Here is a 14,573-nt window from a genome sequence, read left to right as displayed (position 1 = left end):
GTTCGGGGACGAAAAAGAAGAGGAAGAAGATCGGGACAAAAAGATCGTGTTTTTTGGTGTGGAGGCTGTTGCGCGGGAAGCATACTTGTTGTTGTGCTGATTCGATCGTGTTCTTCATCGTGTCTTGGAGCCTTGCTGAGCCTCGTGCCTCACCTTGGTTGGCTCTGGGGTTCTGCTGACTCGGAGTACAGGGTCGAAGGTGGGCGGATCTGCCTCCCTCTCCTGCTCGCAATTTGGCGCCAGAACTGGTTCCCTGGCGGCTGTGAGCGGACTTGGGCCAGGACCAGGAGGTCGACAGCACCACGGTTTCTCCTGCCCCCCCCTGACGAGAGCAAGGCCAGCTCGTCCGACGCTGATCCAGGGACAGTTGCGTCCACACCACGGTCCAGCCTGACCACCAGAAATAGCTACGTTTTGTGTGTGTGTGTGTGTGTGTGTGTGTGTGTGTGTGTGTGTGTGTGTGTGTGTGTGTGTGTGTGTGTGTGTGTGTGTGTGTGTGTGTGTGTGTGTGTGTGTGTGTGTGTACTTGGCGCCTTAGAGGGTTTGAGATCTGTATATTCATTGGAATTGTCTGTGTTTTCCCCACGCCCGATCCCACACCATCCCGTCGAATCGCCCCGGATCCCTTTTCTTGCCGAGTCTTGTTATTTCTGGTTAATAATAAAAACAAATAAACATCATCAACTCAGTGAAAAGTGACTCGTGCCACCTTCCTCGTCCCGTTTATGGTAGAGCGATTAGAACCGCCATGTTTGGGTTATAAATAAATAAACCGCCTCCATCGTTTCGGCTCATTCTACGTTGGTGGGACTGTTCAAGTCCCGTGGACGTCACAGTATTATCGAATGCCTGATCATCAAAGTTATGAATCGCTCGCTGTATACATTGCTTTTGGAAGCACCATAGTTATCAAATTAGGAGAAATAACGAGTTGTATTACTAAAGCTGATCTTCTTCTTCTTCTTCTTCTTCTTCTTCTTCTTCTTCTTCTTCTTTCGGCTGCTCCCGTTCGGGGTCGCCACAGCGGATCATCCGTATGCTCCGCATAGTGATTTGGCACATGTTTTACGCCGGACGCCCTTCCTGACGCAACCCTGGTCGCCTCTTACAACACAGGGATAAGGTACACCTATTTTAACCGGGGTATACACCGGCCCAGTATACTGGTACTCATTTCGCCGACCTCGGAAGGATGACAGGCTGAGTCAACCCCCTGGTGTATTAATTCAGTGGCCCAACGGGGCTTGAACTCAGGACCTTTTGGATCCCAAGCCGCTGCCCGAACCACTGCGCCAACACCAGGCTTTCTTGTATAACTAAAGCTGATATACCTGTTTAATTTAAGCAAGCAAGGCTATGTTCCCTCCTATTCCATATATACACAAGAAATGAAATATTTCCAAAGCATTTCATCTTATCTTGTTCCACTGTTTGGAGAATTATATTGAGTGAACAAAAGATTAAAGAACGTGCCAAAATTAATCAGCTTCATTGAATTAAATTATTTCATTCATTCACTGTTTCATACCACCCCCTCCCCCCCCCCCGCCACCCCCAGAGAGTCTGCTTATCCATAGTGTCTGCGAGATCTGTGTCTACATGTTCGGCGGTTTCGTGAGATGTTCTTCATGGAATCAAAGCAAATCTATTGATAAACGGACGTTTTAAAACAAAGTTATAATGTTTGCACGGACCGCGAACGATGTACCACGTGACGCATGCACAGATGAGCAGGCAATGTGGTGGATAATCTGCAATGTCTATTTCACGGGCGATTAAACTTTGCGATGTCTCCAGGGTTGTTCTACGTTAAACAGCAACTCTTTTGTGGATAAAGTCATTATTTTAACGAATTCATTTAATTTCTGAAACTGCTGCGGGAGCAGTGAAGACCGGCTTTAAAGTTAATGGGATCCTATATGGTATGCAGCCACAGCCTGGACATCCGTTCCTTTTCAACCATTTAATTGAAGTGCTTGCTCGAGTGCTTAAGCTACTTGCCGAGTGCCCTACAGTTGATAGCCGTACAGTTAATGTCCCGATCGGGATGTACAGTCAGCAGTTGCTACAAGGTCGAGGTGAATGATTTACAAAGGTTAAATTGTTTCTCTTTGAGAGTTTCAAAGCAAAATATATTTGATAACACTCAATTTCCGAGCCGTTTGCCGTATTAACTTGTTTTCTAAATGACAGAGCAAAAACATTTTTTCCACCCGTCACACGCAACGGTTTATAATGATGAATGTTTATGCACATCTTGAAATGTCTGCACAAATGCAACGTTGTTTTTCAGTGAAAGCTACTCAAGGTTTTTGGGTTGTATTCTTTGTCAGTCCCATCCTCACTCTGCCCCCACCTAATACAGAGCAGTACCCTCCCACACATTTCTCCATATATCTCTATATCTCCATCTACATGTTGTTGTTCATCTTTCGGCTGCTCCCATTAGGGGTCGCCACAGCGGATCATCCGTTATGATCCGCATACTGATTTGGCACAGGTTTTACGCCGGATGCCCTTCCTGACGCAACCCTGGTCGCCTCTTACGACACAGGGATCAGGATTTGGGTTTCGCCATGATTCCGGGCTGCTCTACACCCTGCCCAGTGCAGAGCCCCCGTCCTCAAGCAATCCTCCAACCCAAGCCTCCGAGTAGCCGGATTACAGGCGCACGCCACTACGCCCGGTTATATCTCCATCTACATATATATGTATATATATATATATATATATATATATATATATATATGTATATATATGTGTATATATATATATATATATATATATATATATATATATATATATATATATATATATATATATATATATATATATATATATATATATATATATATATATGTATATATATATATATATATATATATATATATATATATATATATATATATATATATATATATATATTTACGAATTCGTGTTGATTCCGACCGTCGCGCACAACCGCTTCAGCCCAAACGCAGTCACGCGCCCGCCGAAAACCGGAATTCAGTCACAGCCTTCCGGATAACCCTGAAAACCCGCTACGGGTGCCTTAACGCACCATAACTTGTCAATATCCTGTCCACGTGGTACAGGGTCAATCGCCAAATCTCGATAGACCTAATTATCCACGAAGACAGAAATACCGATAATTTATACCTCAACGGAGACTTGTACGGAACCAGCCGCTAAGCGCGCTCGTCCTGTGTGCGTTTTGCTGAGCGGTTTAAAAATCGCCAAGTTCCGTCGGACCAAATTATCACATTTATCGGCTTTAATAGCCAGCTAATTTCCCAAACGCGTCGTGGCAGTCAATGGTAGGAAAGTGATGCAACGAGCAGATGTACATTCAAACAATGGGGCATTTATTGATAAAGACAAAAAAGCAGTCAATGGGGGAAGGGGACATGACACGAGCAAAGCCTACAGCCGATGCCTATTCCACAATCATGCACTTAACCAGTTCGACTTAGGAAGACAAGGCACCCCAGACTTTCATTCAAAACCAAGGAAAAGAATAGGGCTCGCGAACCGTTATTTCAAACTCGGAGGCCTGGTTGACCGAGGGCTCCAAGAGACCGGGCTGGTTACCTGGCCGCCCCTGGTGGCGACTCGAGGGTCTTCGGATCGGTGAATCTTGGTGTCTCTGTTCGGTCTGGTGCGTCGCAACGGTGGCAGTCGCTTGGGTGGCATGACGAGCAGCTTGAGCGGCTGCTTGGTCTGCCTCAGTGGCCCGGCTTCGTCGCGGCCCCTTTCTGGCGAACCTGGCCGATGACGCTTCAGAGGAGCAAACGGGTCTATTGCTCTTTCAGAGTTGATGCTCCTTTCGAACCCGTTCACTCTTCAGCGTCGCCCGACCATATCAGGGCCATCTGCCTGGACCCCCACGCTCCGCCGCTGCTGCTGGCTCCGACCACTCAATGCTCCGATGCTGCCGCTGGCTCCGACGACTCCAAGCTCCATCTTTCCAGCTCCCACCAGCCCTGACTCCCAACTCCGATCTGCACCGGTGAACGATCCATGAACAACCACCCAAATCTGTCCGAGTTCCGCCCTTATATCGGCCAGAGGCGAGCCGTTCCTTGATCTTTCAACCGGAGGCCAGGCTCCGCTCACTGTTTGCCTCCGACCTTTCACCCCTGGTGAGCCGCGCGGGAAACCCCAAGTTTGAAGTCACAGGGTGCTTTCGGGGTAGACCTCTTTTTGATCCACTTATGCAAATTAGCCACTCCGTGACCGTTTGCAAACACGGTCGGTGAAATGTGGCCTTTTCTACCACGCAGCATGTCCGCAACCAACGGCACTCTGCGGTCGTCGTTGAGGAGGACATGATGGTGTTGTCGAGGAGATGGCGGTGTTGTGGAGATGGCATGGTTGCGGAGATGATGGTGTTGTTGAGGAGATGGCGTTTTCGTCGAGTTTGTTGATGTTTTAAAATAAGATAGAAAAAGAATAACGCGACCTCAAGATTCACAGCCCGGCACACGAATAATTCTCTTTACACATCGGTGGGGGAATCCTAACCTGAAACACTTACTTATCGAGATAACTGATCTTCGGGGAACCTGAATGGTGTTTTGTGAATTTCCAAAACTGCAACTATATATATATATATATATATATATATATATATATATATATATATATATATATATATATATATATATATACACATATATACTGTGTAGCCTGGTGTTGGCTTAGTGGTTAGGGTGGTGGCTTGGGATCCCAGGGTCTTGAGTTCAAGCCCCGTTGGCTGCTGAATTAACACCAGGGGGTTGACTCAGCCTGTCATCCATCTGAGGTCGGCGAAGTGAGTACCAGTGTACTGGTCCCGGTGTATGCCCTGGTTAGAATAGGTATACCATATCCCTGTGTGTCGTAAGAGGCGACCAGGGTTGGCATCAGGAAGGGCATCCGGCCATAAAACATTGCCTCAAGAAAAAGCCTAACCCCTGCACAGCAGGGAAAAATGGCTGTAAAAACGGTCATTTATATACATATATACTGTACATAAACCATCAAGTGGATGAGGTAGCTCTGTTCCAGAATACATTCTACGTCGGCAGCAGCGAGGCAGTCTGGAGGATCCCGGAGCACATAATTTTCGAGCATCTCCCTCCAGTCATTGTCCCAGCCGTCCACCTCGAGAATGGCCAGCGAGTCTACTTCAATGTGGACAATGCCGTCGAGAGGGCACAGCGACCATCGCCAGCCACTATGCTCACTGTCTTCTTCGCAAAATCGTCATGACTGCAGAGGTCGGTCATGACGCAGTTGGCTGTCCAGGCTGATGACCTCCAACAGCACCTGACAGATGACCAGCGTCAGGTCTACAATGCAGACCTTGAACTGGTGCAGCAAGGTAGCATCATCAATGACAACAGGAGCAGCAACATCATCTTCCTCGATGCACCAGGAGGCACAGGCAAGAGCTTCGTCATCAACACGATCCTGAAAAAGATTCGCTCAGGAGGCAAGATTGCTCTTGCTACTGCGTTCAGTGGAATTGCCGCAACACTGCTCCAGGGAGGATGAACGCTGCACAGCAATTTCAAGATCCCACGCGACATGCACCTCAAAGAGCAGCCAACATGCAGCATCAAGTGTGGAACAGCATTGACCAAGGTCTTCAAGGATGCTGCTGCCATCCTTGTGGATGAGGCCCCGATGACTCACAAGTCAGCCTACGAAGCTGTAGACGGCACACGGCAGGACATCACAGGAGTCCAGAAACCCATGGGAGGCATCCCCACACTGCTCTGCAGAGACTTCCGGCAGATCCTTCCAGTGCTCAAGAGATGCACCAGATCCAACATTGTCAATGTCAGCCTGAAGATGTTCCACCTGTGGCGCCATGTGACTGTCAAGCACCAAACCACCAACATGCGAGCTCACCTGTCTGGCGATGAAGGGGCTACCAACTTCTCCAGGCTGCTCCTGGAAATTGGCAATGGTAAGATCCCATTTGCAGCCAAATCAGACACTAACGCAATTCCTCCTGGACTGGGCAAGGTCGTCTCCACACTGGAGGAGCTCAAGGCTGAAGTCTACCTTTGCTTGATCACAAATGGAGTCAGGTCTGAGTGGCTGGCTGAGCATACAATTCTCTCTCCGCTGAAGACCAATGTCAACGAGCTCAACAACTGGCTCATGGGAGAGTTACCCGGCGATGAGAGGATCTACAAGTCTGTGGACAGTACCATCTGCGACGAGGAGGCAGTCACTTACCCTGTTGAGCTGCTCAATTCTCTCGAGCTGTCAGGAATGCCACCACACCTCTTCAAGCTGAAACTCGGTGTGCCCATCATGATCCTATGAAACATGGAGCCACCCAAGACCACCAATGACACGCTGCATCATAACCCGCCTGCATGCCAATGTCATTGAGGCCACCATCTCCTGTGGAACATACAAAGGAGAAGTCATCCTTCTGCCGAGGATCCCGCTCATTCCATCCGACTCTGAGCTGCCCTTCCAGTTTCACCGACTCCAGTTTCCCCGCAAGCCATGCTTTGCGATGACGATCAACAAGGCTCAAGGTCAGACGTACAAGGCAATAGGTGTTGACCTCTCTGTCCCATGCTTCTCCCACGGCCAGCTGTATGTGGCTGCCTCTCGGACTGGCAGCGCAGTGAAGCTCAGCATCCTGGCACCCAACAGTCAGACATGCAATGTGGTCTACCCTGAGGCAATGGAGCGCTGATGATGGAATGCTGACAATGACAAAGAAATGTGAAATATAAATGTCAGGTCAGGTCAGGTATGGAAGCATGCGCCAGAGTAGCGCGTCACTGCATCGACTTTCCGCCGCTACTCCAGGGGCCTCCGTCTGGCCATTCCCCAGGCAGATGCCCAGCCCATCCCCATCTCCTTGAGATACTGATCAACCTGCTGCAACCACGAGGCACGTGGACAGCCCATTGGCCTCCTCCACTCACAAGACTCCCTCGCTGAGAGAATCTGGTGAGCAGGATCAGCATCAGGAAAATGAGCCACATGTCCATACAGCGGTAGCTGACGCTCACGGACTATGCAGGTAACAAATCTCATTTGAATCTCTCTCAGCAATCGCTCGTTGGACACAAAGTCTGACCAGCGATAGCCAAGGACTCTCCGAAGAGACCTGGTACCAAAGGAATTAAGTCTCCATCTCAGATCCTTGGTCAGAGTCCAACTCTCGCATCCATAGAGCAAGACTGGAAGCACCAATGACCCGAAGACTCGAACTTTCGTCCTCCCGCACAGGTACCGGCAGCGCCACACCCCATTATCCAGTGAATCCATGACTCCCCAGGCCCGACCCAGACGTCTATTGACCTCTGACTCACAGCCAGCAGAGACATGAATATCACTGCCAAGGAAAGTGAATCTCTCCACGACCTCAACATCCTCACCACAAACAGGCTCAGACAGGACAGCAGCATCCAAGATGTCATTGAAAGCCTGGATCTTAGTTTTGACCAAGGAAATCCATAATCCCAGTGGCCCTGACTCATCATTCAGCATCTCGAGGGCCCCCAAAAGGATATCTAAAGTCTCCGCAAAGATGACTGCATCATCTGCGAAATCAAGGTCCGAGATCTTGACATTCCCAAACGATGCACCACAGCTTGATCTCTCCAACATCCTCCCTAGAATCCAGTCCATACAGGTGCTGTAAAGTGTGGGGGTCAGTAAACACCCCTGGCGAACTCCAGTAACTGGAAATAAGTCAGAGATGGTACCACCACATCTCACAGCACTCTCAGTACCAGAGTAAAGTTCAGACATCAGATCGATCAGTTTTGGTGGCACCCCACTTCGACCAAGAATCCTCCAGAGGGCATCCAGATTCACTGATTCGAATACTTTACAGAGATCAACATAGGCTGCAAGCAGCTCCTACCAAAACTCTCGTCTGCATTTGGTGAGGACCCTAAGAGCAAGCATATGTTCAATCATTGACCTCTTTGATGTGAAGCCTGACTGCTCTGGACGCTGGTGCTCAAGCAGATGGTGGCGAACCCTATCAAGAATTATCCGAGCAAAGACCTTGCCCGGCACTGAGAGCAGCGTCACCCCTCGGTAGTTGTTGCAGTCTTGGCGATCACCCTTCCCTTTCCAGAGAGGGACAACAAAGCCCCTCTTCCAGTCAATTGGGATGATGCCTGTGTTCCAAGCAGAGCACAGAACTGCATGCAACGACACGAGTGCACCATTTCCACCAGCTTTGAGAAGTTCAGCATGGATGCCACAGATCCCTGTAGCTTTACCCCATTTCAACTGGTTCACCACAGCCTGTGTTTCCACAAGCGATGGTGGACCACAGTTGATTGGAGGGTCAGCAACAGGGATTGTAACACCCATGATGTCCAACTCAACAGCTGGTGGATCAGCCTGCTACAACCGCTCAAAGTAAACAGCCCAGCGGGCCTTCACTTCGGACTCCTCTGTCAAGAGCCTCCAACCCTCTGCTCTAACTGCAGTACACCGAGGGATGGGCTTGGATGAACGCAATGCGTGAATTCCCCCGTAAGCGGGATCAGAATCACTTGACCACAGGTGATGCTCTACCCCCTCACAGATTCCTCGCACATAGGCCTCCAAGTCCACCCTGAGCGCACGTACAGTTTTACGCCTCAGCTCCCTGAACAGCTCAGCTCTGCCATTCAACCTGGCCCAGCGACTCATCAATGGTATCCAGTATCCCTTGAGAGACAAAATTCTTCTTTGCCCTATGGTGAGTTCCAAGACATCCACCAGCAACATTAAGGACGGTGGTCTTGAAGGCACTCCACAACTCTTCAGGACCTCCCAAAGCACCCAGACCCCCCAAATCTCCACTCAGCTTGTTTGCAAACTCCTCAGCGACCCACTCATCCTTGAGCTTGCCAACATCCAGCCTCAGCTGGGATGGTACATTTCTCCTGGATTTATGGTGGAACTTCAGAGCTGCTTCAACAAGCCGGTGGTCAGTACTGAGGAACTGAGCACGCCGGTAGACCCTGCAGTTCTGGATCATCCTCCAGCGACCATCAGCGATGACATGGTCAATCTCCTTTGCCACACCGCCAGCGTTGAAATGCCAAGTCCAGCGATGAGCTTGTGGGCGCTGATACCATGAACCGGCTACCCTCAGTCCATGACTTCTTGCAAAGTCAAGGAAGTAAGTGCTATTCAGGTTCAGAGTTCCAGACCCATGGGGACCAACACACGTCTCATCACAATCCCTATCAGTTCCATTCGATGCATTGAAATCCCCCAAGACTATAAGTGTGTCTCGTCTGGGGCACTGATCAACCACAGACTCGAGCGTGGCGTAGAATGCGTCCTTCACGATGAGATCACTCGCCTCAGTCGGAGCATAAACAGAGACCAGGGAAATGACACCGAAGGAATGATGAATCCTTCGTCTCATAATACTCTCGTTCACCGGTGTTACCTCAAATTATGATTGGAGTCAGCTTATTGGACACAGCTACACCAACTCCTTGGGCATGGTAATCATCAGAGCGACCAGACCAATAGTCGGTGTAACCACCCGCCATGATCTCGCCACTATCCGGTCTCCAAGCCTCAGAGAGAGCTGCAATACTGATGTCCAAACGCCTGAGCTCAGATGATAACAGAGACAGGTGATCATCTTCTCTTGGGGATACGACATTCCAGGCACCCACACGAAGGGATCGCCTCAGGTTAACCCAAGAAGACTGCCGTCTGGTGGACGACACCTCAGCACCACTCCGACACACTCTCCCGCAATCTGACTCAGGGATGTTACTCCGTGGTTTCCCTCCTATCATGAAAGAATGGGGGTCCCGAAGGCTTTGCCCCAATTCCGTCATCCGGTGCGCTGCCCTGCAAAGGGAAGCTGCACAGGAGGTACTCCCACGGAGTGGGTTTTCAGATTTATTTGCGTTTTTGTGTTTTGCGGAATGAAGGGTTTTACGGTGGCTGGAGTGCAAATCCTGCCACCAACCTCCTAATAAGAAGTAATCCAACTGCAGGAGGACGTCCGCAGACACAGTTGGGCACTAGATATGGATGGCCGTTGGCTCACAAGGAGTTCCTCCGCCCTTTGACAAGTTTTGTTTTTAATCCTGCTGTTTGTCCATATCCAAACACCCTCCTCACCAAAAACCCTGGTGGGGGAGACGGTTTAGTCGCCGACAACCCGACCATGGAACAGGTTAGTACAGGTTTACATGGTACCTGTCGCAGGTGATGAATCTAATCTAATCTGACCTGACACAGATATATAAATGTCATATATATTAAGCACCACAGTTTAACCCTTTCTTATTCCTATTTTTTTACCCTGGCAATGCCAGGTACTCCAGCTAGTATATAATATATCACACACACACACACACACACACACACACACGCACGCACGCACGCACGCACACACACACACACACACACACACACACACACACACACACACACATTACAGTATCACCATGAGCCCTCACCTTCAGTGCTTGGGAATGTGAAGTGCTGCTCTAATGAAGGACAAGCAAGGCCAAAGCCAGTGGGTTGCTTCACCTTTTCAGCCACTGCATGGGGACACACCATTCGAGCTGCAAGCCTGCAGTCAGAGTTAAATGCATTGCTAGTTTGCAACTAGAAAGACACCACGGCGTTGAGTCATGTCATGCCTTTAAATCACTTTAACATCATAAATATTTGACTGCAACACTCCCTGATGGGGCTGATGGGGAAAGACAATGTGCTCGTGCAGCAGAAAGGTCGTACTGCCCTGGGTTCGTTTCGGACCTCACCACGCACTATCAGTTCGGTGTCATTGACAGGCACATATACACATCCTCAAGTGGGCTATTTCCTCACACTTTCTGCAACAGTCAGAACCTTCTGCTTCCCCTATTGTTGATGTGGCCCACATAGAGGATCTGTCACATTTTATGAACTCCTCTTCCTTTCTCCTTCGGTATCTATTTTTACCCTTTTTTATCCACATACTCCCAAGGCCCCAACTGACTTAAACGCTAAACTTAACACGAGGCCTCCCCCTGCTTCTTTCAATAAACTAACACAAATACCCACTAAAACTGTTAAAAACACACACACACACACACACACACACACACCTTTATAAACACAGTCCCACGGCCCCCCAACACAAATCACGACAACAAAATACACAAACTAAGACACAAAAAACACTTGTCTTGTTCTGGTCAATCTGACACAGCCTCTTGCTTCCTATATAAAGTGACGTCCTCACAGTTGTTGTTGGTAGTTGGGGATTTCTGTTTATTTTATTGGATTTTTGTTTTTGGGTGAAGGATGAGATACACCTTGCTTCAGTTTTTATGGCAGAGGGGAAAAGGGGAGAAAGGACTGAGCTGATGGTCCAGAAGCAACAACTAAAACAAGGAAATGAAAACAAGGCAGAAGACGGAGGGCATATATCATCGGTCGGCCCGACTGAGATCAAGAGATGAACCACATGATTCAATACAACAGGACATGATTTGGGACAGAAAAGTTGACTAAAAATACGAATTACAAAACAGAAAATAAAAAAACAGCAAAACACAACATACATGGTCCAGGAACTTAGCTTTGAAAGAATTGGCAGGAGAGCTCACCGCCCAGCCATCGACGTGTGCCGATCCCCCATTGAAGAAAGAGAAATGAAGAGTAAAGGAGGTAAAGGAAAAGAAAAAGCAAGAAATCTGAATGAATAAATAGAAATTAGAAAGAAGCGTGAAAGGAACAAAGATGTCAGGAAGAACCTGAAGAGATAGATTTCAGCAGTTACTACCCAGGCTCAAACACAGCAACAAGTACAAGCTAAAGGGGTCTAGAGGGTCTAAAGGTCTACAGGTTCACAGGTCCACATCTTCTTGCAGTTGCAAAGGTGGTCTAAATGGTCTTTAAGGGTATAAAGGGGTATAAAGGTCTAAGGGATCTAAAGGGTATTTTACACGAGTAGTTAGGGGTCTTCGGAGTCTAAAGTGTCCAAAGATAATTTAATAGGTGTTAAGGTCTAAAAGATCAAGGGGACCAAGCTGTCTGAAGGGTGCAAAGGTCTTAATGAGTCTAAGGGGTTTAAATGGTCTTAAGGGGTCCAAAAGGTTTGAAGGATAAGTGGGTCTGAAGGGTCAAAGGGTCCAAGTGGTAAAAAGGGTCTAAAGGGTCTTAAAAGGTCCAAAGGGTCTAAACAGTACGATCCAAGAGTATGTAATTAATAGAAGTAGTCATGGTCGAATAATACATAGGGAATGGACGTACTCACAGTTCAACTCACATTAAAACGGTACATAATTAAGAAACATATTCAGTGGGTTGAATGAGGCTTCACCTTGGCAAGGATTCACCGTCCACCTGTGTTTTTCATATACATATATATATATATATATATATATATATATATATATATATATATATATATAAAAATATATATATATATATATATTGTTACGGCTGTGGAAATTCGCAGACCACCATAAAGGACCTTAGATCAGTTATGACGATAAGTATACGTGTAGTTAGATTTCCCCACCGTTGTTTAAAGGGAATTTCCGTGTTCACAGGGCTGTGATCCTTTGAGTTAGCCGTTTTTCTTTTCTCTATCGTTATTTTGGACCAATCATCCCCAACAACCAAATCGCCACCACCAACATCATTCCCAAACAACTACAACTCAAACACCACCACCTTCGCCTCTTTACCTCCACAACTCCACCCCGCAAACATTGCTTCACCGCCATTCTCAAACGACGCCCACCAGCAACCAAATCGCCACCACCAACATCATTCCCAAACAACTACAACTCAAACACCACCACCTTCGCCTCTTTAACTCCACCCCGCAAACATCGCTTCACCGCCATTCTCAAACGACGCCCACCAGCAACCAAATCGCCACCACCATCACTCCCAAACAACTACAACTCAAACACCACCACCTTCGCCTCTTTACTTCCACAACTCCACCCTGCAAACATCGCTTCACTGCCATTCTCAAACGACGTCCGCCAGCAACCAAATCGCCACCACCAATACACTTCCCAAACCACCACAGCAAACTCCCACCACCTTCGCCTTTCTACCAAACGTCGGGCCATGGGTTGTGAATGGGTTCCTTTCACCTCGAAAAACGGATCAGGAATGATTCACGCCCACTTTTCTTCCATCCAATGGCTGAGCATCAGGTGGTGTAGCCCCGCCTCCGAACCCGCTGTTATCCACGAATTTGCATATGCGCTCCTCCCCCGGCCTATATAAGCACGAGCACAACGCAGCTCGCGGCGGAGTGTGGCAGTAGCAGTGTGTGTCGGCAGAGCAGTGAGTTGGCAGTCAAGTCGGGTCTGGAGAGCAGCAGTCAAGTCGGGTCTGGAGAGTAGCAGTCTGGAGTCGGTGGAGTACCGGACGGAGCTCGAAGAGGCAGACGGCGACAGTGTCGGTGAGGCAGTGTCGGTGGGGCAGAGTCAGGATGTTGGTGTTGGCGTTGGCGATCAACCATAAATATGCATATATATATATATATATATATATATATATATATATATATATATATATATATATATATATAAATATATATATATATATATAAATATGCATATACTGTATATATATATATATATATATATATATATATATATATATATATATACACTGTATATATATATATATATATATATATATATATATATATATATATATATATATATATATATACGTATATATGAAGATATTAAGTCATACAGATTAAAATTGACGATTTATGTTACTTTGACCTTTTGACCTATTGAACTGAAAAAATTAGGCTTGCAGCATGTGATGACCTCAACCAGATGGTTAAGTTTCATGAAGATTGAAGTTATATTGTGACCTGTCGGCGATTGATATAAGACAAACAGGCAAAAAGAGAGAACACAACGACAGTTGGTAGAACACATGCCAGGCTGAACAGTTCACATTTTGTATCTCACTGAAAGGCCAGATCTGAATCCGGACCTGAACCAAAATTTAATCGGGTTATTGTCACCGACCAAACTCATCCACCAGGTTTTGTCATAACCCATCCACAACATTTTGAAACATCATGCTTTTCAGCATATCATTTTTAGCCCCATCTCTCAATGGTGAAAAATCACTTTAAAATTCCATTATCCGGATCTGGATCTTCACTGAAATCAAATCAATATGTCCTTGACAAACTCCCATCTTGTCCACCACGTTTGGTCCGAATCCATCCATAACTTTTTGAAATATCGTGCTCACAGACAAATAAATAGACAAATAGGGGAGAAAATATAACCTTCAGTGGCAGAGGTACTAACAGACCAGACCAATCAAAATACTCGGAAATCTTTGATTTGATAAGTAATAAATAAAAGTCTCTCCATGCTTCACCTCCACCAAAGAGATACAACAAGCATACTGATCCGCCAGTGCAGAGTATGCTGCACAGTCATGTGTTCAACAGAGCCTACAATTGGCTTTTCCATCCACTGTCCAATTAGCTGGCCACATAGCAAGTAATACCTTACCTTGCGTACATCTTGTAACATCTGACATGCCTTTGTTAGTCTCTTGGAGTTCCCGAGGAGATAAAA

The 14,573-nt window shown here is 47.2% G+C and overlaps 1 long non-coding RNA gene across 3 annotated transcripts in view; it reads right to left on the bottom strand.

The window, feature by feature from the left end:
• LOC147028631 (uncharacterized) overlaps nucleotides 1-14,573 on the bottom strand; it is a 176,631-nt gene that overhangs the window by 34,363 nt on the left and 127,695 nt on the right. For all 3 annotated transcript variants that reach the window (XR_015057639.1, XR_015057640.1, XR_015057638.1), the window contains one exon: nucleotides 10,458-10,573. This is a non-coding gene — a long non-coding RNA (uncharacterized LOC147028631). The remainder of the gene's footprint in view (nucleotides 1-10,457; nucleotides 10,574-14,573) is intronic.

The sequence above is a fragment of the Eptatretus burgeri genome, chromosome 4, assembly GCF_056783735.1.
Source record: "Eptatretus burgeri isolate ZD-2024b chromosome 4, Ebu_testis_v1, whole genome shotgun sequence".
NCBI classification, from domain to species: domain Eukaryota; kingdom Metazoa; phylum Chordata; class Myxini; order Myxiniformes; family Myxinidae; genus Eptatretus; species Eptatretus burgeri.
Note: the sequence above shows the minus strand (reverse complement) of the source record. Positions and strands in the feature narration are given on the sequence as shown.